This window comes from Pan paniscus, chromosome Y (genome assembly GCF_029289425.2).
Source record: "Pan paniscus chromosome Y, NHGRI_mPanPan1-v2.0_pri, whole genome shotgun sequence".
NCBI lineage: Eukaryota > Metazoa > Chordata > Mammalia > Primates > Hominidae > Pan > Pan paniscus.
Window position 1 is genome coordinate 5,722,295 of NC_073273.2, and position 24,268 is coordinate 5,746,562.

Sequence of the window (24,268 nt, forward strand, 5' to 3'; positions counted from 1 at the left end):
CCATTCCATTCCATTCCATTCCTTTCCATTACATATGACTTGATTCCATTCCATTCCATTCCATTCCATTCCATTCGGGTTGATTCCATTCCATTCCATTCCATTCCATTCCATTTCATTCGGTTTTATTCCATTCCATTCCATTCCATTCCATTCCACTCCATTCCATTCCATTCGGTATGATTCCATTCCATTCCATTCCATTCGGCTTGATTCCATTCCATTCCATTCCATTCCATTCCATTCCATTCCATTCGTTTTGATTCCATTCCATTCCATTCCATTCCATTCGTTTTGATTCCATTCCATTCCATTCCATTCCATTCGGGTTGATTCCATTCCACTCCATTCCATTCCATTCGATTCCATTCTCGTTGATTCCTTTCCCATCCATTCCATTCCATTCGGGTTATTTCAATTCCATTCCTTTCAATTCCACTCGGGTTGATTACATTTTATTCCATTCGGGTTGATTCCATTCCATTCCATTCCATTCCATTCGGGTTGATTCCATTCCATTCCATTCCATTCCATTCCATTCCATTCGCAATGATTCCATTCCATTCCATTCCATTCCATTCCATTCCATTACATATGACTTGATTCCATTCCATTCCATTCCATTCCATTCCATTCCATTCCATTCCATTCCATTCCATTCCATTCCATTCGGGTTGATTCCATTGCATTGAATTGCATTCCATTCCATTCAATTCGAGTTGATTCCATTCCATTCTTTCCATTTCATTCGGTTTTATTCCATTCCATTCCATTCAATTCCATTCCATTCCATTCCATTTGATTCCATTCCATTCCATTCGGTATGATTCCATTCCATTCCATTCCATTAGGCTTGATTCCATTCCATTCCATTCCATTCGTTTTGATTCCGTTCGGTTCCGTTCCATTCCATTCGTTTTGATTCCATTACATTCCATTCCATTCAATTCGGGTTGATTCCATTCCATTCAATTCCATTCCACTCCATTCCATTCTTTCGATTCCATTCTCGTTGATTCCATTCCAATCCATTCCATTCCATTCGGGTTATTTCAATTCCATTCCAATCAATTCCACTCGGGTTGATTTCATTATATTCCATTCAGGTTGATTCCATTCCATTCCATTCCATTCGGGTTGATTCCATTCCATTCCATTCCATTCCATTCCATTCCATTCCATTCGGAATGATTCCATTCCATTCCATTCCATTCCATTCCATTCCATTCCATTCCATTACATTCCATTCCATTGGGGTTGATTCCATTCCATTCCATTCCATTCCATTCCATTCCATTCCATTCCATACCATTCCATTCGGGTTGATTCCATTCCATTCCATTCTATTGCATTCGGGTTGATTCAATTCCATTCCATTCCATTCCTTTCCATTACATATGACTTGATTCCTTTCCATTCCATTCCATTCCATTCCATTCGGGTTGATTCCATTCCATTCCATTCCATTCCATTCCATTCCATTCGCAATGATTCCATTCCATTCCATTCCATTCCATTCCATTCCATTACATATGACTTGATTCCATTCCATTCCATTCCATTCCATTCCATTCCATTCCATTCCATTCCATTCCATTCGGGTTGATTCCATTGCATTGAATTGCATTCCATTCCATTCAATTCGAGTTGATTCCATTCCATTCTTTCCATTTCATTCGGTTTTATTCCATTCCATTCCATTCAATTCCATTCCATTCCATTCCATTTGATTCCATTCCATTCCATTCGGTATGATTCCATTCCATTCCATTCCATTAGGCTTGATTCCATTCCATTCCATTCCATTCGTTTTGATTCCGTTCGATTCCGTTCCATTCCATTCGTTTTGATTCCATTACATTCCATTCCATTCAATTCGGGTTGATTCCATTCCATTCAATTCCATTCCACTCCATTCCATTCCATTCGATTCCATTCTCGTTGATTCCATTCCAATCCATTCCATTCCATTCGGGTTATTTCAATTCCATTCCAGTGAATTCCACTCGGGTTGATTTCATTATATTCCATTCAGGTTGATTCCATTCCATTCCATTCCATTCGGGTTGATTCCATTCCATTTCATTCCATTCCATTCCATTCCATTCCATTCCATTCCATTCGGAATGATTCCATTCCATTCCATTCCATTCCATTCCATTCCATTACATCTGACTTGATTCAATTCCATTCCATTCCATTCCTTTCCTTTCCATTCGGGATGATTTCATTGCATTCAATTGCATTCCATTCCATTCCTTTCCATTCCATTCCATTCGTTTTGACTCCATTCCATTCCATTCCATTCCATTCCATTCCATTCCATTCGTTTTGATTCTGTTCCATTCCATTCCATTCCATTCCATTCCATTCGTTTTGATTCCATTCCATTACATTCCATTCCATACGGGTTGATTCCATTCCATTCAATTCCATTCCACTCCATTCCATTCCATTCGATTCCATTCTCGTTGATTCCTTTCCAATCCATTCCATTCCACTCGGCTTATTTCAATTCCATTCCATTCAATTCCACTCGGGTTGATTACATTATATTCCATTCGGCTTGATTCCATTCCATTCCGTTCCATTCCATTCGGGTTGATTCCATTCCATTCCATTCCATACGGAATGGTTCCATTCCATTCCATTCCGTTCCATTCCTCTCGGGTTGACTCCATTCCATTCCATTCCGTTCCATTCCATTCCATTCCATTCTGGTTGATTCCATTCCATTCCATTCCATTCCATTCCTTTCCATTCCATTCCATTCGTGTTACATCCATTCCATTCCATTCCATTCCATTCCATTCCATTCCATTCCATTCGGGTTGATTCCATTCCACTCCTTTCCATTCCTTTCCATTAAATTCCATTCGTGTTTATTCCATTCCATTCCATTCCATTTGGGTTGATTCCATTCCATTCCATTCTATTTCATTCCATGCCATTCCATTCCATTCTATTCCATTCGGGTTGATTCCATTCCATTCCACTCCATTACATATGACTTGATTCCATTCCATTCCATTCCATTCCATTCGGCTTTATTCCATTCTATTCCATTCCATTTCATTCGGGTTGATTCCATTCCATTCCATTCCTTTAAATTCGGGTTGAATCCATTCCAATCCATTCCATTCCAGTCATTTCCATTCCATTCGGATTGATTCCATTCCATTCCATTCCATTCCTTTCCATTCCATTCCATTCGGGTTGATTCCATTCCATTCAATTCCATTCGTTTTCATTCCATTCCATTCCATTCCATTCCATTCCATTCCATTCGGGTTGATTCCCTTCCATTCCATTCCATTCCATTCCATTCCATTCCATTCTATTCCATTCCATACCATTCCATTCCATTCCATTCGGGATGATTCCATTCCATTCCATTCCATTATGCTTGATTCCATTCCGCTCCATTCCATTCCATTCCATTCCATTCCATTCTTTTTGACTCCATTCCATTCCATTCCATTCCATTCGGGTTGATTACATTCCATTCTATTCCATTCCACTCCATTCCATTCCATTCGATTCCATTCTCGTTGATTCCATTCCATTCCATTGCATTCCTTTCGAGTTATTTCCATTCCATTCCATTCAATTCCACTCGAGTTGATTCTATTATGTTACATTCGGGTTGATTCCATTCCATTCCATTCCATTCCATTGGGGAAGATTGATTCCATTCCATTCCATTCCATTCCATTCCATTCCATTCCATTCAGGTTACATCCATTCCATTCCATTCCATTCCATTCCATTCGGGTTGTTTCCATTCCATTCCATTCCTTTAGATTCGGGTTGACTCCATTCCATTCCATTCCATTCCATTCCTTTCCATTCCATTGGGATTGATTCCATTCCATTCCATTCCAATCCATTCCTTTCCATTCCATTACATTCGGGTTGAATCCATTCCATTCCATTCCATACCATTTGGGTTGATACCATTCCATTCCATTCAATTCCATTCTATTCCATTCGGATTGATTCCATTCCATTCCATTCCATACCATGCCATTCCATTCGTGTTACATCCATTCCATTCCATTCCATTCCATTCCATTCCATTCCATTCCATTCCATTCCGGTTGATTCCATTCCATTCCATTCCTTTCCATTCGGGTTGACTCCATTCCATTCCATTCCATTCCATTCCTTTCCATTCCACTCCATTCCATTCGGGTTGATTCCATTCCATTCCATTCCATTCCATTCGTGTTACATCCATTCCATTCCATTGCATTCCATTGCATTCCATTCCTTTCGGGTTGATTCCAAATCATTCCATTCCATTGCCTTCCATTCCATTCCACTCCATTCCCTTCTGGGTGATTCTATTCCATTCCATTCCATTCCATTCCATTACATATGACTTGATTCCATTCCATTCCATTCCATTCCATTCCATTCCATTCCATTCGGGTTGATTTCATTGCATTGAATTTCATTCCATTCCATTCAATTCGGGTTGATTCCATTCCATTATTTCCATTTCACTCGGTTTTATTCCATTCCATTCCATTCCATTCCATTCTCGTTGATTCCATTCCAATCCATTCCATTCCATTCGGGTTATTTCAATTCCATTCCATTCAATTCCACTCGGGTTGATTACATTATATTCCATTCTGGTTGATTCCATTCCATTCCATTTCATTCCATTCGGGTTGATTCCATTCCATTCCATTCCATTCCATTCCATTCCATTCCATTCCATTCCATTCCATTCGGAATGATTCCATTCCATTCCATTCCATTCCATTCCATTCCATTCCATTCCATTACATTACATATGACTTGATTCCATTCCATTCCATTCCATTCCTTTCCTTTCCATTCGGGATGATTTCATTGCATTCAATTGCATTCCATTCCATTCCTTTCCATTCCATTCCATTCGGCTTGACTCCATTCCATTCCATTCCATTCCATTCCATTCGTTTTGATTCTGTTCGATTCCATTCCATTCCATTCCATTCGTTTTGATTCCATTCCATTACATTCCATTCCATACGGGTTGATTCCATTCCATTCAATTCCATTCCACTCCATTCCATTCCATTCGATTCCATTCTCGTTGATTCCTTTCCAATTCATTCCATTCCACTCGGGTTATTTCAATTCCATTCCATTCAATTCCACTCGGGTTGATTACATTATATTCCATTCGGGTTGATTCCATTCCATTCCATTCCATTCCATTCGGGTTGATTCCATTCCATTCCATTCCATTCCATTCCATTGCATTCCATTCGGAATGATTCCATTCCATTCCATTCCGTTCCATTCCTCTCGGTTTGACTCCATTCCATTCCATTCCTTTCCATTACATTCCATTCCATTCGGGTTGATTCCATTCCATTCCATTCCATTCCATTCCATTCCATTCGTGTTCCATCCATTCCAATCCATTCCATTCCATTCCATTCCATTCGGGATGATTCCATTCCATTCCTTTCCAATCATTTCCATTAAATTCCTTTCGTGTTTATTCCATTCCATTCCATTCCATTAGGGTTGATTCCATTCCATTCCATTCTATTTCATTCCATGCCATTCCATTCCATTCTATTCCATTCGGGTTGATTCCATTCCATTCCACTCCATTACATATGACTTGATTCCATTCCATTCCATTCGGATTTATTCCAAACCATTCCATTCGATATCATTCGGGTTGATTCCATTCCATTCCATTCCTTTCCATTCGGGTTGACTCCATTCCAATCCATTCCATTCCAGTCATTTCCATTCCATTCGGATTGATTTCATTCCATTCCATTCCATTCCTTTCCATTCCATTCCATTCGGGTTAATTCCATTCCATTCAATTCCATTCGTTTTGATTCCATTCCATTCCATTCCATTCCATTCCATTCCATTCGGGTTGATTCCCTTCCATTCCATTCCATTCCATTCCATTCCATTCCATTCCATTCCATTCCATTCCATACCATTCCATTCGGGTTGATTCCATTCCATTCCATTCTATTGCATTCGGGTTCATTCCATTCCATTCCATTCCATTCCTTTCCATTACATATGACTTGATTCCATTCCATTCCATTCCATTCCATTCCATTCCATTCCATTCCATTCCCTTCCATTCCGGTTGATTTCATTCCATTCCATTCCTTTCCATTGGGATTGATTCCATTCCATTCCATTCCATTCCATTCCTTTCCATTCCATTCCATTCGGCTTGACTCCATTCCATTCCATTCCATTCCATTCCATTCGTTTTGATTCTGTTCCATTCCATTCCATTCCATTCCATTCGTTTTGATTCCATTCCATTACATTCCATTCCATACGGGTTGATTCCATTCCATTCAATTCCATTCCACTCCATTCCATTCCATTCGATTCCATTCTCGTTGATTCCTTTCCAATTCATTCCATTCCATTCGGGTTATTTCAATTCCATTCCATTCAATTCCACTCGGGTTGATTACATTATATTCCAATCGGGTTGATTCCATTCCATTCCATTACATTCCATTCGGGTTGATTCCATTCCATTCCAATGCATTCCAATCCATTCGGAATGATTCCATTCCATTCCATTCCGTTCCATTCCTCTCGGGTTGACTCCATTCCATTACATTCCGTTCCATTACATTCCCTTCCATTCGGGTTGATCCCATTCCATTCCATTCAATTCCATTCCGTTCGTGTTACATCCATTCCATTCCATTCCATTCCGTTCCATTCCATTCCATTCGGGTTGATTCCATTCCATTCCTTTCCATTCCTTTCCATTAAATTCCATTCGTGTTTATTCCATTCCATTCCAATCCATTTGGGTTGATTCCATTCCATTCCATTCCATTTCATTCCATGCCATTCCATTCCATTCTATTCCATTCGGGTTGATTCCATTCCATTCCACTCCATTACGTATGACTTGATTCCATTCCATTCCATTCCATTCCATTCGGCTTTATTCCATTCCATTCCACTCCATTTCATTCGGGTTGATTCCATTCCATTCCATTCCTTTCCATTCCGGTTGAGTCCATTCCAATCCATTCCATTCCAGTCATTTCCATTTCATTCGGATTGATTCCATTTCATTCCATTCCTTTCATTTCCATTCCATTGCATTCGGGTTGATTCCATTCCATTCAATTCCATTCGTTTTGATTCCAATCCATTCCATTCCATTCCATTCGGGTTGATTCCATTCCATTCCATTCCATTCCATTCCATTCCATTCCATTCCATTCCATTCCACTCCATACCTTTCCATTCTGGTTGATTCCATTCCATTCCATTCTATTGCATTCGGGTTGATTCCATTCCATTCCATCCCATTCCTTTCCATTACATATGACTTGATTCCATTCCATTCCATTCCATTCCATTCCATTCGGGTTGATTCCACTCCATTCCATTCCATTCCATTCCATTTCATTCGGTTTTATTCCATTCCATTCCATTCCATTCCATTCCATTCCATTCCATTTCATTGCATACCATTCCATTCGGTATGATTCCATTCCATTCCATTCCATTCCATTCGGCTTGATTCCATTCCATACCATTCCATTCCATTCGTTTTGTTTCCGTTCCATTCCATTCCATTCCATTCGTTTTGATTCCATTCCATTCCATTCCATTCCATTCGGGTTGATTCCATTCCACTCCATTCCATTCCATTCGATTCCATTCTCGTTGATTCCATTCCAATCCATTCCATTCCATTCGGTTTATTTCAATTCCATTCCTTTCAATTCCACTCGGGTTGATTACATTTTATTCCATTCGGGTTGATTCCATTCCATTCCATTCCATTCCATTCGGGTTGATTCCATTCCATTCCATTCCATTCCATTCCATTCCATTCCATTCCATTCGCAATGATTCCATTCCATTCCATTCCATTCCATTCCATTACATATGACTTGATTCCATTCCATTCCATTCCATTCCATTCCATTCCATTCCGTTCCTTTCCATTCGGGTTGATTCCATTGCATTGAATTGCATTCCATTCCATTCAATTCAAGTTGATTCCATTCCATTCTTTCCATTTCATTCGGTTTTATTCCATTCCATTCCATTCAATTCCATTCCATTCCATTCCATTTGATTCCATTCCATTCCATTCGGTATGATTCCATTCCATTCCATTCCATTAGGCTTGATTCCATTCCATTCCATTCCATTCCATTCCATTCCATTCGTTTTGATTCCGTTCGATTCCATTCCATTCCATTCGTTCTGATTCCATCACATTCCATTCCATTCAATTCGGGTTGATTCCATTCCATTCAATTCCATTCCACTCCATTCCATTCCATTCGGTTCCATTCTCGTTGATTCCATTCCAATCCATTCCATTCCATTCGGGTTATTTCAATTCCATTCCATTCAATTCCACTCGGTTTGATTTCATTATATTCCATTCAGGTTGATTCCATTCCATTCCATTCCATTCGGGTTGATTCCATTCCATTCCATTCCATTCCATTCCATTCCATTCCATTCGGAATGATTCCATTCCATTCCATTCCATTCCATTCCATTCCATTCCATTACATTCCATTCCATTGGGGTTGATTCCATTCCATTCCATTCCATTCCATTCCATTCCATTCCATACCATTCCATTCGGGTTGATTCCATTCCATTCAATTCTATTGCATTCGGGTTGATTCCATTCCATTCCATTCCATTCCTTTCCATTACATATGACTTGATTCCATTCCATTCCATTCCATTCCATTCCATTCGGGTTGATTCCATTCCATTCCATTCCATTCCATTCCATTTCATTCGGTTTTATTCCATTCCATTCCATTCCATTCCATTCCATTCCATTCCATTCGGGTTGATTCCATTGCATTGAATTGCATTCCATTCCATTCAATTCGAGTTGATTCCATTCCATTCTTTCCATTTCATTCGGTTTTATTCCATTCCATTCCATTCAATTCCATTCCATTCCATTCCATTTGATTCCATTCCATTCCATTCGGTATGATTCCATTCCATTCCATTCCATTAGGCTTGATTCCATTCCATTCCATTCCATTCGTTTTGATTCCGTTCGATTCCGTTCCATTCCATTCGTTTTGATTCCATTACATTCCATTCCATTCAATTCGGGTTGATTACATTCCATTCAATTCCATTCCACTCCATTCCATTCTTTCGATTCCATTCTCGTTGATTCCATTCCAATCCATTCCATTCCATTCGGGTTATTTCAATTCAATTCCAATCAATTCCACTCGGGTTGATTTCATTATATTCCATTCAGGTTGATTCCATTCCATTCCATTCCATTCGGGATGATTCCATTCCATTCCATTCCATTCCATTCCATTCCATTCCATTCCATTCCATTCGGAATGATTCCATTCCATTCCATTCCATTCCATTCCATTCCATTCCATTCCATTCCATTACATTCCATTCCATTGGGGTTGATTCCATTCCATTCCATTCCATTCCATTCCATTCCATACCATTCCATTCGGGTTGATTCCATTCCATTCCATTCTATTGCATTCGGGTTGATTCAATTCCATTCCATTCCATTCCTTTCCATTACATATGACTTGATTCCATTCCATTCCATTCCATTCCATTCCATTCGGGTTGATTCCATTCCATTCCATTCCATTCCATTCCATTCCATTTCATTCGGTTTTATTCCATTCCATTCCATTCCATTCCATTCCATTCCATTCCACTCCATTCCATTCCATTCGGTATGATTCCATTCCATTCCATTCCATTCGGCTTGATTCCATTCCATTCCATTCCATTCCATTCCATTCCATTCGTTTTGATTCCATTCCATTCCATTCCATTCCATTCGTTTTGATTCCATTCCATTCCATTCCATTCCATTCGGGTTGATTCCATTCCACTCCATTCCATTCCATTCGATTCCATTCTCGTTGATTCCTTTCCCATCCATTCCATTCCATTCGGGTTATTTCAATTCCATTCCTTTCAATTCCACTCGGGTTGATTACATTTTATTCCATTCGGGTTGATTCCATTCCATTCCATTCCATTACATTCGGGTTGATTCCATTCAATTCCATTCCATTCCATTCCATTCCATTCGCAATGATTCCATTCCATTCCATTCCATTCCATTCCATTCCATTACATATGACTTGATTCCATTCCATTCCATTCCATTCCATTCCATTCCATTCCATTCCATTCCATTCCATTCCATTCGGGTTGATTCCATTGCATTGAATTGCATTCCATTCCATTCAATTCGAGTTGATTCCATTCCATTCTTTCCATTTCATTCGGTTTTATTCCATTCCATTCCATTCCATTCCATTCCATTCCATTCCATTTGATTCCATTCCATTCCATTCGGTATGATTCCATTCCATTCCATTCCATTAGGCTTGATTCCATTCCATTCCATTCCATTCGTTTTGATTCCGTTCGATTCCGTTCCATTCCATTCGTTTTGATTCCATTACATTCCATGCCATTCAATTCGGGTTGATTCCATTCCATTCAATTCCATTCCACTCCATTCCATTCCATTCGATTCCATTCTCGTTGATTCCATTCCAATCCATTCCATTCCATTCGTGTTATTTCAATTCCATTCCAGTCAATTCCACTCGGGTTGATTTCATTATATTCCATTCAGGTTGATTCCATTCCATTCCATTCCATTCGGGTTGATTCCATTCCATTCCATTCCATTCCATTCCATTCCATTCCATTCCATTCCATTCCATTCCATTCGGAATGATTCCATTCCATTCCATTCCATTCCATTCCATTACATCTGACTTGATTCAATTCAATTCCATTCCATTCCTTTCTTTCCATTCGGGATGATTTCATTGCATTCAATTGCATTCCATTCCATTCCATTCCATTCCATTCGTTTTGATTCCATTCCATTCCATTCCATTCCATTCGTTTTGATTCCATTCCATTCCATTCCATTCCATTCGGATTGATTCCATTCCACTCCATTCCATTCCATTCGATTCCATTCTCGTTGATTCCTTTGCAATCCATTCCATTCCATTCGGGTTATTTGAATTCCATTCCTTTCAATTCCACTCGGGTTGATTACATTTTATTCCATTCGGGTTGATTCCATTCCATTCCATTCCATTCCATTCGGGTTGATTCCATTCCATTCCATTCCATTCCATTCGATTCCATTCGCAATGATTCCATTCCATTCCATTCCATTCCATTCCATTCCATTACATATGACTTGATTCCATTCCATTCCATTCCATTCCATTCCATTCCATTCCATTCCATTCCATTCCATTCCATTCCATTCGGGTTGATTCCATTGCATTGAATTGCATTCCATTCCATTCAATTCGAGTTGATTCCATTCCATTCTTTCCATTTCATTCGGTTTTATTCCATTCCATTCCATTCAATTCCATTCCATTCCATTCCATTTGATTCCATTCCATTCCATTCGGTATGATTCCATTCCATTCCATTCCATTAGGCTTGATTCCATTCCATTCCATTCCATTCGTTTTGATTCCGTTCGATTCCGTTCCATTCCATTCGTTTTGATTCCATTACATTCCATTCCATTCAATTCGGGTTGATTACATTCCATTCAATTCCATTCCACTCCATTCCATTCTTTCGATTCCATTCTCGTTGATTCCATTCCAATCCATTCCATTCCATTCGGGTTATTTCAATTCAATTCCAATCAATTCCACTCGGGTTGATTTCATTATATTCCATTCAGGTTGATTCCATTCCATTCCATTCCATTCGGGATGATTCCATTCCATTCCATTCCATTCCATTCCATTCCATTCCATTCCATTCCATTCGGAATGATTCCATTCCATTCCATTCCATTCCATTCCATTCCATTCCATTCCATTCCATTACATTCCATTCCATTGGGGTTGATTCCATTCCATTCCATTCCATTCCATTCCATTCCATACCATTCCATTCGGGTTGATTCCATTCCATTCCATTCTATTGCATTCGGGTTGATTCAATTCCATTCCATTCCATTCCTTTCCATTACATATGACTTGATTCCATTCCATTCCATTCCATTCCATTCCATTCGGGTTGATTCCATTCCATTCCATTCCATTCCATTCCATTCCATTTCATTCGGTTTTATTCCATTCCATTCCATTCCATTCCATTCCATTCCATTCCACTCCATTCCATTCCATTCGGTATGATTCCATTCCATTCCATTCCATTCGGCTTGATTCCATTCCATTCCATTCCATTCCATTCCATTCCATTCGTTTTGATTCCATTCCATTCCATTCCATTCCATTCGTTTTGATTCCATTCCATTCCATTCCATTCCATTCGGGTTGATTCCATTCCACTCCATTCCATTCCATTCGATTCCATTCTCGTTGATTCCTTTCCCATCCATTCCATTCCATTCGGGTTATTTCAATTCCATTCCTTTCAATTCCACTCGGGTTGATTACATTTTATTCCATTCGGGTTGATTCCATTCCATTCCATTCCATTACATTCGGGTTGATTCCATTCAATTCCATTCCATTCCATTCCATTCCATTCGCAATGATTCCATTCCATTCCATTCCATTCCATTCCATTCCATTACATATGACTTGATTCCATTCCATTCCATTCCATTCCATTCCATTCCATTCCATTCCATTCCATTCCATTCCATTCGGGTTGATTCCATTGCATTGAATTGCATTCCATTCCATTCAATTCGAGTTGATTCCATTCCATTCTTTCCATTTCATTCGGTTTTATTCCATTCCATTCCATTCCATTCCATTCCATTCCATTCCATTTGATTCCATTCCATTCCATTCGGTATGATTCCATTCCATTCCATTCCATTAGGCTTGATTCCATTCCATTCCATTCCATTCGTTTTGATTCCGTTCGATTCCGTTCCATTCCATTCGTTTTGATTCCATTACATTCCATGCCATTCAATTCGGGTTGATTCCATTCCATTCAATTCCATTCCACTCCATTCCATTCCATTCGATTCCATTCTCGTTGATTCCATTCCAATCCATTCCATTCCATTCGTGTTATTTCAATTCCATTCCAGTCAATTCCACTCGGGTTGATTTCATTATATTCCATTCAGGTTGATTCCATTCCATTCCATTCCATTCGGGTTGATTCCATTCCATTCCATTCCATTCCATTCCATTCCATTCCATTCCATTCCATTCCATTCCATTCGGAATGATTCCATTCCATTCCATTCCATTCCATTCCATTACATCTGACTTGATTCAATTCAATTCCATTCCATTCCTTTCCTTTCCATTCGGGATGATTTCATTGCATTCAATTGCATTCCATTCCATTCCTTTCCATTCCATTCCATTCGTTTTGACTCCATTCCATTCCATTCCATTCCATTCCATTCCATTCCATTCCATTCGTTTTGATTCTGTTCCATTCCATTCCATTCCATTCCATTCCATTCGTTTTGATTCCATTCCATTACATTCCATTCCATACGGGTTGATTCCATTCCATTCAATTCCATTCCACTCCATTCCATTCCATTCGATTCCATTCTCGTTGATTCCTTTCCAATCCATTCCATTCCACTCGGGTTATTTCAATTCCATTCCATTCAATTCCACTCGGGTTGATTACATTATATTCCATTCGGGTTGATTCCATTCCATTCTGTTCCATTCCATTCGGGTTGATTCCATTCCATTCCATTCCATACGGAATGGTTCCATTCCATTCCATTCCGTTCCATTCCTCTCGGGTTGACTCCATTCCATTCCATTCCGTTCCATTACATTCCATTCCATTCGTGTTGATTCCATTCCATTCCATTCCATTCCATTCCATTCGTGTTACATCCATTCCATTCCATTCCATTCCATTCCATTCGGGTTGATTCCATTCCACTCCTTTCCATTCCTTTCCATTAAATTCCATTCGTGTTTATTCCATTCCATTCCATTCCATTTGGGTTGATTCCATTCCATTCCATTCCATTTCATTCCATGCCATTCCATTCCATTCTATTCCATTCGGGTTCATTCCATTCCATTCCACTCCATTACATATGACTTGATTCCATTCCATTCCATTCCATTCCATTCGGCTTTATTCCATTCCATTCCATTCCATTCCATTCGGGTTGATTCCATTCCATTCCATTCCATTCCATTCCATTCCATTCCATTCGCAATGATTCCATTCCATTCCATTCCATTCCATTCCATTCCATTCCATTACATATGACTTGATTCCATTCCATTCCATTCCATTCCATTCCATTCCATTCCATTCCATTCCATTCCATTCCATTCGGGTTGATTCCATTGCATTGAATTGCATTCCATTCCATTCAATTCGTGTTGATTCCATTCCATTCTTTCCATTTCATTCGGTTTTATTCCATTCCATTCCATTCAATTCCATTCCATTCCATTCCATTTGATTCCATTCCATTCCATTCGGTATGATTCCATTCCATTCCATTCCATTAGGCTTGATTCCATTCCATTCCATTCCATTCGTTTTGATTCCGTTCGATTCCGTTCCATTCCATTCGTTTTGATTCCATTACATTCCATTCCATTCAATTCGGGTTGATTCCATTCCATTCAATTCCATTCCACTCCATTCCATTCCATTCGATTCCATTCTCGTTGATTCCATTCCAATCCATTCCATTCCATTCGGGTTATTTCAATTCCATTCCAATCAATTCCACTCGGGTTGATTTCATTATATTCCATTCAGGTTGATTCCATTCCATTCCATTCCATTCGGGTTGATTCCATTCCATTCCATTCCATTCCATTCCATTCCATTCCATTCGGAATGATTCCATTCCATTCCATTCCATTCCATTCCATTCCATTCCATTCCATTACATTCCATTCCATTGGGGTTGATTCCATTCCATTCCATTCCATTCCATTCCATTCCATTCCATTCCATTCCATTCCATTCCATACCATTCCATTCGGGTTGATTCCATTCCATTCCATTCTATTGCATTCGGGTTGATTCCATTCCATTCCATTCCATTCCTTTCCATTACATATGACTTGATTCCATTCCATTCCATTCCATTCCATTCCATTCGGGTTGATTCCATTCCATTCCATTCCATTCCATTCCATTTCATTCGGTTTTATTCCATTCCATTCCATTCCATTCCATTCCATTCCATTCCATTCCATTCCACTCCATTCCATTCCATTCGGTATGATTCCATTCCATTCCATTCCATTCGGCTTGATTCCATTCCATTCCATTCCATTCCATTCCATTCCATTCCATTCCATTCGTTTTGATTCCATTCCATTCCATTCCATTCCATTCGTTTTGATTCCATTCCATTCCATTCCATTCCATTCGGGTTGATTCCATTCCACTCCATTCCATTCCATTCGATTCCATTCTCGTTGATTCCTTTCCCATCCATTCCATTCCATTCGGGTTATTTCAATTCCATTCCTTTCAATTCCACTCGGGTTGATTACATTTTATTCCATTCGGGTTGATTCCATTCCATTCCATTCCATTCCATTCGGGTTGATTCCATTCCATTCCATTCCATTCCATTCCATTCCATTCCATTCCATTCCATTCCATTCGCAATGATTCCATTCCATTCCATTCCATTCCATTCCATTACATATGACTTGATTCCATTCCATTCCATTCCATTCCATTCCATTCCATTCCATTCCATTCCATTCCATTCGGGTTGATTCCATTGCATTGAATTGCATTCCATTCCATTCAATTCGAGTTGATTCCATTCCATTCTTTCCATTTCATTCGGTTTTATTCCATTCCATTCCATTCAATTCCATTCCATTCCATTCCATTTGATTCCATTCCATTCCATTCGGTATGATTCCATTCCATTCCATTCCATTAGGCTTGATTCCATTCCATTCCATTCCATTCGTTTTGATTCCGTTCGATTCCGTTCCATTCCATTCGTTTTGATTCCATTACATTCCATTCCATTCAATTCGGGTTGATTCCATTCCATTCAATTCCATTCCACTCCATTCCATTCCATTCGATTCCATTCTCGTTGATTCCATTCCAATCCATTCCATTCCATTCGGGTTATTTCAATTCCATTCCAATCAATTCCACTCGGGTTGATTTCATTATATTCCATTCAGGTTGATTCCATTCCATTCCATTCCATTCGGGTTGATTCCATTCCATTCCATTCCATTCCATTCCATTCCATTCCATTCCATTCCATTCGGAATGATTCCATTCCATTCCATTCCATTCCATTCCATTCCATTACATCTGACTTGATTCAATTCCATTCCATTCCATTCCTTTCCTTTCCATTCGGGATGATTTCATTGCATTCAATTGCATTCCATTCCATTCCTTTCCATTCCATTCCATTCGTTTTGACTCCATTCCATTCCATTCCATTCCATTCCATTCGTTTTGATTCTGTTCCATTCCATTCCATTCCATTCCATTCCATTCGGAATGATTCCATTCCATTCCATTCCATTCCATTCCATTACATCTGACTTGATTCAATTCCATTCCATTCCATTCCTTTCCTTTCCATTCGGGATGATTTCATTGCATTCAATTGCATTCCATTCCATTCCTTTCCATTCCATTCCATTCGTTTTGACTCCATTCCATTCCATTCCATTCCATTCCATTCCATTCCATTCGTTTTGATTCTGTTCCATTCCATTCCATTCTATTCCATTCCATTCGTTTTGATTCCATTCCATTACATTCCATTCCATACGGGTTGATTCCATTCCATTCAATTCCATTCCACTCCATTCCATTCCATTCGATTCCATTCTCGTTGATTCCTTCCCAATCCATTCCATTCCATTCGGGTTATTTCAATTCCATTCCATTCAATTCCACTCGGTTTGATTTCATTATATTCCATTCAGGTTGATTCCATTCCATTCCATTCCATTCGGGTTGATTCCATTCCATTCCATTCCATTCCATTCCATTCCTTTCCATTCCATTCGGAATGATTCCATTCCATTCCATTCCATTCCATTCCATTCCATTCCATTCCATTCCATTCCATTGGGGTTGATTCCATTCCATTCCATTCCATTCCATTCCATTCCATTCCATTCCATTCCATACCATTCCATTCGGGTTGATTCCATTCCATTCCATTCTATTGCATTCGGGTTGATTCCATTCCATTCCATTCCATTCCTTTCCATTACATATGACTTGATTCCATTCCATTCCATTCCATTCCATTCCATTCGGGTTGATTCCATTCCATTCCATTCCATTCCATTCCATTTCATTCGGTTTTATTCCATTCCATTCCATTCCATTCCATTCCATTCCATTCCACTCCATTCCATTCCATTCGGTATGATTCCATTCCATTCCATTCCATTCGGCTTGATTCCATTCCATTCCATTCCATTCCATTCCATTCCATTCCATTCGTTTTGATTCCATTCCATTCCATTCCATTCCATTCGTTTTGATTCCATTCCATTCCATTCCATTCCATTCGGGTTGATTCCATTCCACTCCATTCCATTCCATTCGATTCCATTCTCGTTGATTCCTTTCCAATCCATTCCATTCCATTCGGGTTATTTCAATTCCATTCCTTTCAATTCCACTCGGGTTGATTACATTTTATTCCATTCGGGTTGATTCCATTCCATTCCATTCCATTCCATTCGGGTTGATTCCATTCCATTCCATTCCATTCCATTCCATTCCATTCGCAATGATTCCATTCCATTCCATTCCATTCCATTCCATTCCATTACATATGACTTGATTCCATTCCATTCCATTCCATTCCATTCCATTCCATTCCATTCCATTCCATTCCATTCCATTCGGGTTGATTCCATTGCATTGAATTGCATTCCATTCCATTCAATTCGAGTTGATTCCATTCCATTCTTTCCATTTCATTCGGTTTTATTCCATTCCATTCCATTCAATTCCATTCCATTCCATTCCATTTGATTCCATTCCATTCCATTCGGTATGATTCCATTCCATTCCATTCCATTAGGCTTGATTCCATTCCATTCCATTCCATTCGTTTTGATTCCGTTCGATTCCGTTCCATTCCATTCGTTTTGATTCCATTACATTCCATTCCATTCAATTCGGGTTGATTCCATTCCATTCAATTCCATTCCACTCCATTCCATTCCATTCGATTCCATTCTCGTTGATTCCATTCCAATCCATTCCATTCCATTCGGGTTATTTCAATTCCATTCCAATCAATTCCACTCGGGTTGATTTCATTATATTCCATTCAGGTTGATTCCATTCCATTCCATTCCATTCGGGTTGATTCCATTCCATTCCATTCCATTCCATTCCATTCCATTCCATTCCATTCGGAATGATTCCATTCCATTCCATTCCATTCCATTCCATTCCATTCCATTCCATTCCATTACATTCCATTCCATTGGGGTTGATTCCATTCCATTCCATTCCATTCCATTCCATTCCATTCCATTCCATTCCATTCCATTCCATACCATTCCATTCGGGTTGATTCCATTCCATTCCATTCTATTGCATTCGGGTTGATTCCATTCCATTCCATTCCATTCCTTTCCATTACATATGACTTGATTCCATTCCATTCCATTCCATTCCATTCCATTCGGGTTGATTCCATTCCATTCCATTCCATTCCATTCCATTTCATTCGGTTTTATTCCATTCCATTCCATTCCATTCCATTCCATTCCATTCCACTCCATTCCATTCCATTCGGTATGATTCCATTCCATTCCATTCCATTCGGCTTGATTCCATTCCATTCCATTCCATTCCATTCCATTCCATTCCATTCGTTTTGATTCCATTCCATTCCATTCCATTCCATTCGTTTTGATTCCATTCCATTCCATTCGGGTTGATTCCCTTCCACTCCATTCCATTCCATTCGATTCCATTCTCGTTGATTCCTTTCCCATCCATTCCATTCCATTCGGGTTATTTCAATTCCATTCCTTTCAATTCCACTCGGGTTGATTACATTTTATTCCATTCGGGTTGATTCCATTCCATTCCATTCCATTCCATTCGGGTTGATTCCATTCCATTCCATTCCATTCCATTCCATTCCATTCCATTCCATTCGCAATGATTCCATTCCATTCCATTCCATTCCATTCCATTACATATGACTTGATTCCATTCCATTCCATTCCATTCCATTCCATTCCATTCCATTCCATTCCATTCCATTCCATTCCATTCGGGTTGATTCCATTGCATTGAATTGCATTCCATTCCATTCAATTCGAGTTGATTCCATTCCATTCTTTCCATTTCATTCGGTTTTATTCCATTCCATTCCATTCAATTCCATTCCATTCCATTCCATTTGATTCCATTCCATTCCATTCGGTATGATTCCATTCCATTCCATTCCATTAGGCTTGATTCCATTCCATTCCATTCCATTCGTTTTGATTCCGTTCGATTCCGTTCCATTCCATTCGTTTTGATTCCATTACATTCCATTCCATTCAATTCGGGTTGATTCCATTCCATTCAATTCCATTCCACTCCATTCCATTCCATTCGATTCCATTCTCGTTGATTCCATTCCAATCCATTCCATTCCATTCGGGTTATTTCAATTCCATTCCAATCAATTCCACTCGGGTTGATTTCATTATATTCCATTCAGGTTGATTCCATTCCATTCCATTCCATTCGGGTTGATTCCATTCCATTCCATTCCATTCCATTCCATTCCATTCCATTCCATTCCATTCGGAATGATTCCATTCCATTCCATTCCATTCCATTCCATTACATCTGACTTGATTCAATTCCATTCCATTCCATTCCTTTCCTTTCCATTCGGGATGATTTCATTGCATTCAATTGCATTCCATTCCATTCCTTTCCATTCCATTCCATTCGTTTTGACTCCATTCCATTCCATTCCATTCCATTCCATTCGTTTTGATTCTGTTCCATTCCATTCCATTCCATTCCATTCCATTCGGAATGATTCCATTCCATTCCATTCCATTCCATTCCATTCCATTCCATTCCATTCCATTACATCTGACTTGATTCAATTCCATTCCATTCCATTCCTTTCCTTTCCATTCGGGATGATTTCATTGCATTCAATTGCATTCCATTCCATTCCTTTCCATTCCATTCCATTCGTTTTGACTCCATTCCATTCCATTCCATTCCATTCCATTCCATTCCATTCCATTCGTTTTGATTCTGTTCCATTCCATTCCATTCCATTCCATTCCATTCGTTTTGATTCCATTCCATTACATTCCATTCCATACGGGTTGATTCCATTCCATTCAATTCCATTCCACTCCATTCCATTCCATTCGATTCCATTCTCGTTGATTCCTTCCCAATCCATTCCATTCCATTCGGGTTATTTCAATTCCATTCCATTCAATTCCACTCGGTTTGATTTCATTATATTCCATTCAGGTTGATTCCATTCCATTCCATTCCATTCGGGTTGATTCCATTCCATTCCATTCCATTCCATTCCATTCCTTTCCATTCCATTCGGAATGATTCCATTCCATTCCATTCCATTCCATTCCATTCCATTCCATTCCATTCCATTGGGGTTGATTCCATTCCATTCCATTCCATTCCATTCCATTCCATTCCATTCCATACCATTCCATTCGGGTTGATTCCATTCCATTCCATTCTATTGCATTCGGGTTGATTCCATTCCATTCCATTCCATTCCTTTCCATTACATATGACTTGATTCCATTCCATTCCATTCCATTCCATTCCATTCGGGTTGATTCCATTCCATTCCATTCCATTCCATTCCATTTCATTCGGTTTTATTCCATTCCATTCCATTCCATTCCATTCCATTCCATTCCATTCCATTCCGCTCCATTCCATTCCATTCGGTATGATTCCATTCCATTCCATTCCATTCGGCTTGATTCCATTCCATTCCATTCCATTCCATTCCATTCCATTCGTTTTGATTCCATTCCATTCCATTCCATTCCATTCGTTTTGATTCCATTCCATTCCATTCCATTCCATTCGGGTTGATTCCATTCCACTCCATTCCATTCCATTCGATTCCATTCTCGTTGATTCCTTTCCAATCCATTCCATTCCATTCGGGTTATTTCAATTCCATTCCTTTCAATTCCACTCGGGTTGATTACATTTTATTCCATTCGGGTTGATTCCATTCCATTCCATTCCATTCCATTCGGGTTGATTCCATTCCATTCCATTCCATTCCATTCCATTCCATTCGCAATGATTCCATTCCATTCCATTCCATTCCATTCCATTCCATTACATATGACTTGATTCCATTCCATTCCATTCCATTCCATTCCATTCCATTCCATTCCAATCCATTCCATTCGGGTTGATTCCATTGCATTGAATTGCATTCCATTCCATTCAATTCGAGTTGATTCCATTCCATTCTTTCCATTTCATTCGGTTTTATTCCATTCCATTCCATTCAATTCCATTCCATTCCATTCCATTTGATTCCATTCCATTCCATTCGGTATGATTCCATTCCATTCCATTCCATTAGGCTTGATTCCATTCCATTCCATTCCATTCGTTTTGATTCCGTTCGATTCCGTTCCATTCCATTCGTTTTGATTCCATTACATTCCATTCCATTCAATTCGGGTTGATTCCATTCCATTCAATTCCATTCCACTCCATTCCATTCCATTCGATTCCATTCTCGTTGATTCCATTCCAATCTATTCCATTCCATTCGGGTTATTTCAATTCCATTCCAATCAATTCCACTCGGGTTGATTTCATTATATTCCATTCAGGTTGATTCCATTCCATTCCATTCCATTCGGGTTGATTCCATTCCATTCCATTCCATTCCATTCCATTCCATTCCATTCCATTCCATTCGGAATGATTCCATTCCATTCCATTCCATTCCATTCCATTCCATTCCATTCCATTACATTCCATTCCATTGGGGTTGATTCCATTCCATTCCATTCCATTCCATTCCATTCCATTCCATTCCATACCATTCCATTCGGGTTGATTCCATTCCATTCCATTCTATTGCATTCGGGTTGATTCAATTCCATTCCATTCCATTCCTTTCCATTACATATGACTTGATTCCATTCCATTCCATTCCATTCCATTCCATTCGGGTTGATTCCATTCCATTCCATTCCATTCCATTCCATTTCATTCGGTTTTATTCCATTCCATTCCATTCCATTCCATTCCATTCCATTCCACTCCATTCCATTCCATTCGGTATGATTCCATTCCATTCCATTCCATTCAGGTTGATTCCATTCCATTCCATTCCATTCCATTCCATTCCATTCGTTTTGATTCCATTCCATTCCATTCCATTCCATTCGTTTTGATTCCATTCCATTCCATTCCATTCCATTCGGGTTGATTCCATTCCACTCCATTCCATTCCATTCGATTCCATTCTCGTTGATTCCTTTCCAATCCATTCCATTCCATTCGGGTTATTTCAATTCCATTCCTTTCAATTCCACTCGGGTTGATTACATTTTATTCCATTCGGGTTGATTCCATTCCATTCCATTCCATTCCATTCGGGTTGATTCCATTCCATTCCATTCCATTCCATTCCATTCCATTCGCAATGATTCCATTCCATTCCATTCCATTCCATTCCATTCCATTACATATGACTTGATTCCATTCCATTCCATTCCATTCCATTCCATTCCATTCCATTCCATTCCATTCCATTCCATTCCATTCCATTCCATTCGGGTTGATTCCATTGCATTGAATTGCATTCCATTCCATTCAATTCGAGTTGATTCCATTCCATTCTTTCCATTTCATTCGGTTTTATTCCATTCCATTCCATTCAATTCCATTCCATTCCATTCCATTTGATTCCATTCCATTCCATTCGGTATGATTCCATTCCATTCCATTCCATTAGGCTTGATTCCATTCCATTCCATTCCATTCGTTTTGATTCCGTTCGATTCCGTTCCATTCCATTCGTTTTGATTCCATTACATTCCATTCCATTCAATTCGGGTTGATTCCATTCCATTCAATTCCATTCCACTCCATTCCATTCCATTCGATTCCATTCTCGTTGATTCCATTCCAATCCATTCCATTCCATTCGGGTTATTTCAATTCCATTCCAATCAATTCCACTCAGGTTGATTTCATTATATTCCATTCAGGTTGATTCCATTCCATTCCATTCCATTCGGGTTGATTCCATTCCATTCCATTCCATTCCATTCCATTCCATTCCATTCCATTCCATTCCATTCCATTCCATTCGGAATGATTCCATTCCATTCCATTCCATTCCATTCCATTACATCTGACTTGATTCAATTCCATTCCATTCCATTCCTTTCCTTTCCATTCGGGATGATTTCATTGCATTCAATTGCATTCCATTCCATTCCTTTCCATTCCATTCCATTCGTTTTGACTCCATTCCATTCCATTCCATTCCATTCCATTCCATTCGTTTTGATTCTGTTCCATTCCATTCCATTCCATTCCATTCCATTCGTTTGGATTCCATTCAATTACATTCCATTCCATACGGGTTGATTCCATTCCATTCAATTCCATTCCACTCCATTCCATTCCATTCGATTCCATTCTCGTTGATTCCTTTCCAATCCATTCCATTCCACTCGGGTTATTTCAATTCCATTCCATTCAATTCCACTCGGGTTGATTACATTATATTCCATTCGGGTTGATTCCATTCCATTCCGTTCCATTCCATTCGGGTTGATTCCATTCCATTCCATTCCATACGGAATGGTTCCATTCCATTCCATTCCGTTCCATTCCTCTCGGGTTGACTCCATTCCATTCCATTCCGTTCCATTACATTCCATTCCATTCGTGTTGATTCCATTCCATTCCATTCCATTCCATTCCATTCGTGTTACATCCATTCCATTCCATTCCATTCCATTCCATTCGGGTTGATTCCATTCCACTCCTTTCCATTCCTTTCCATTAAATTCCATTCGTGTTTATTCCATTCCATTCCATTCCATTTGGGTTGATTCCATTCCATTCCATTCCATTTCATTCCATGCCATTCCATTCCATTCTATTCCATTCGGGTTCATTCCATTCCATTCCACTCCATTACATATGACTTGATTCCATTCCATTCCATTCCATTCCATTCGGCTTTATTCCATTCCATTCCATTCCATTCCATTCGGGTTGATTCCATTCC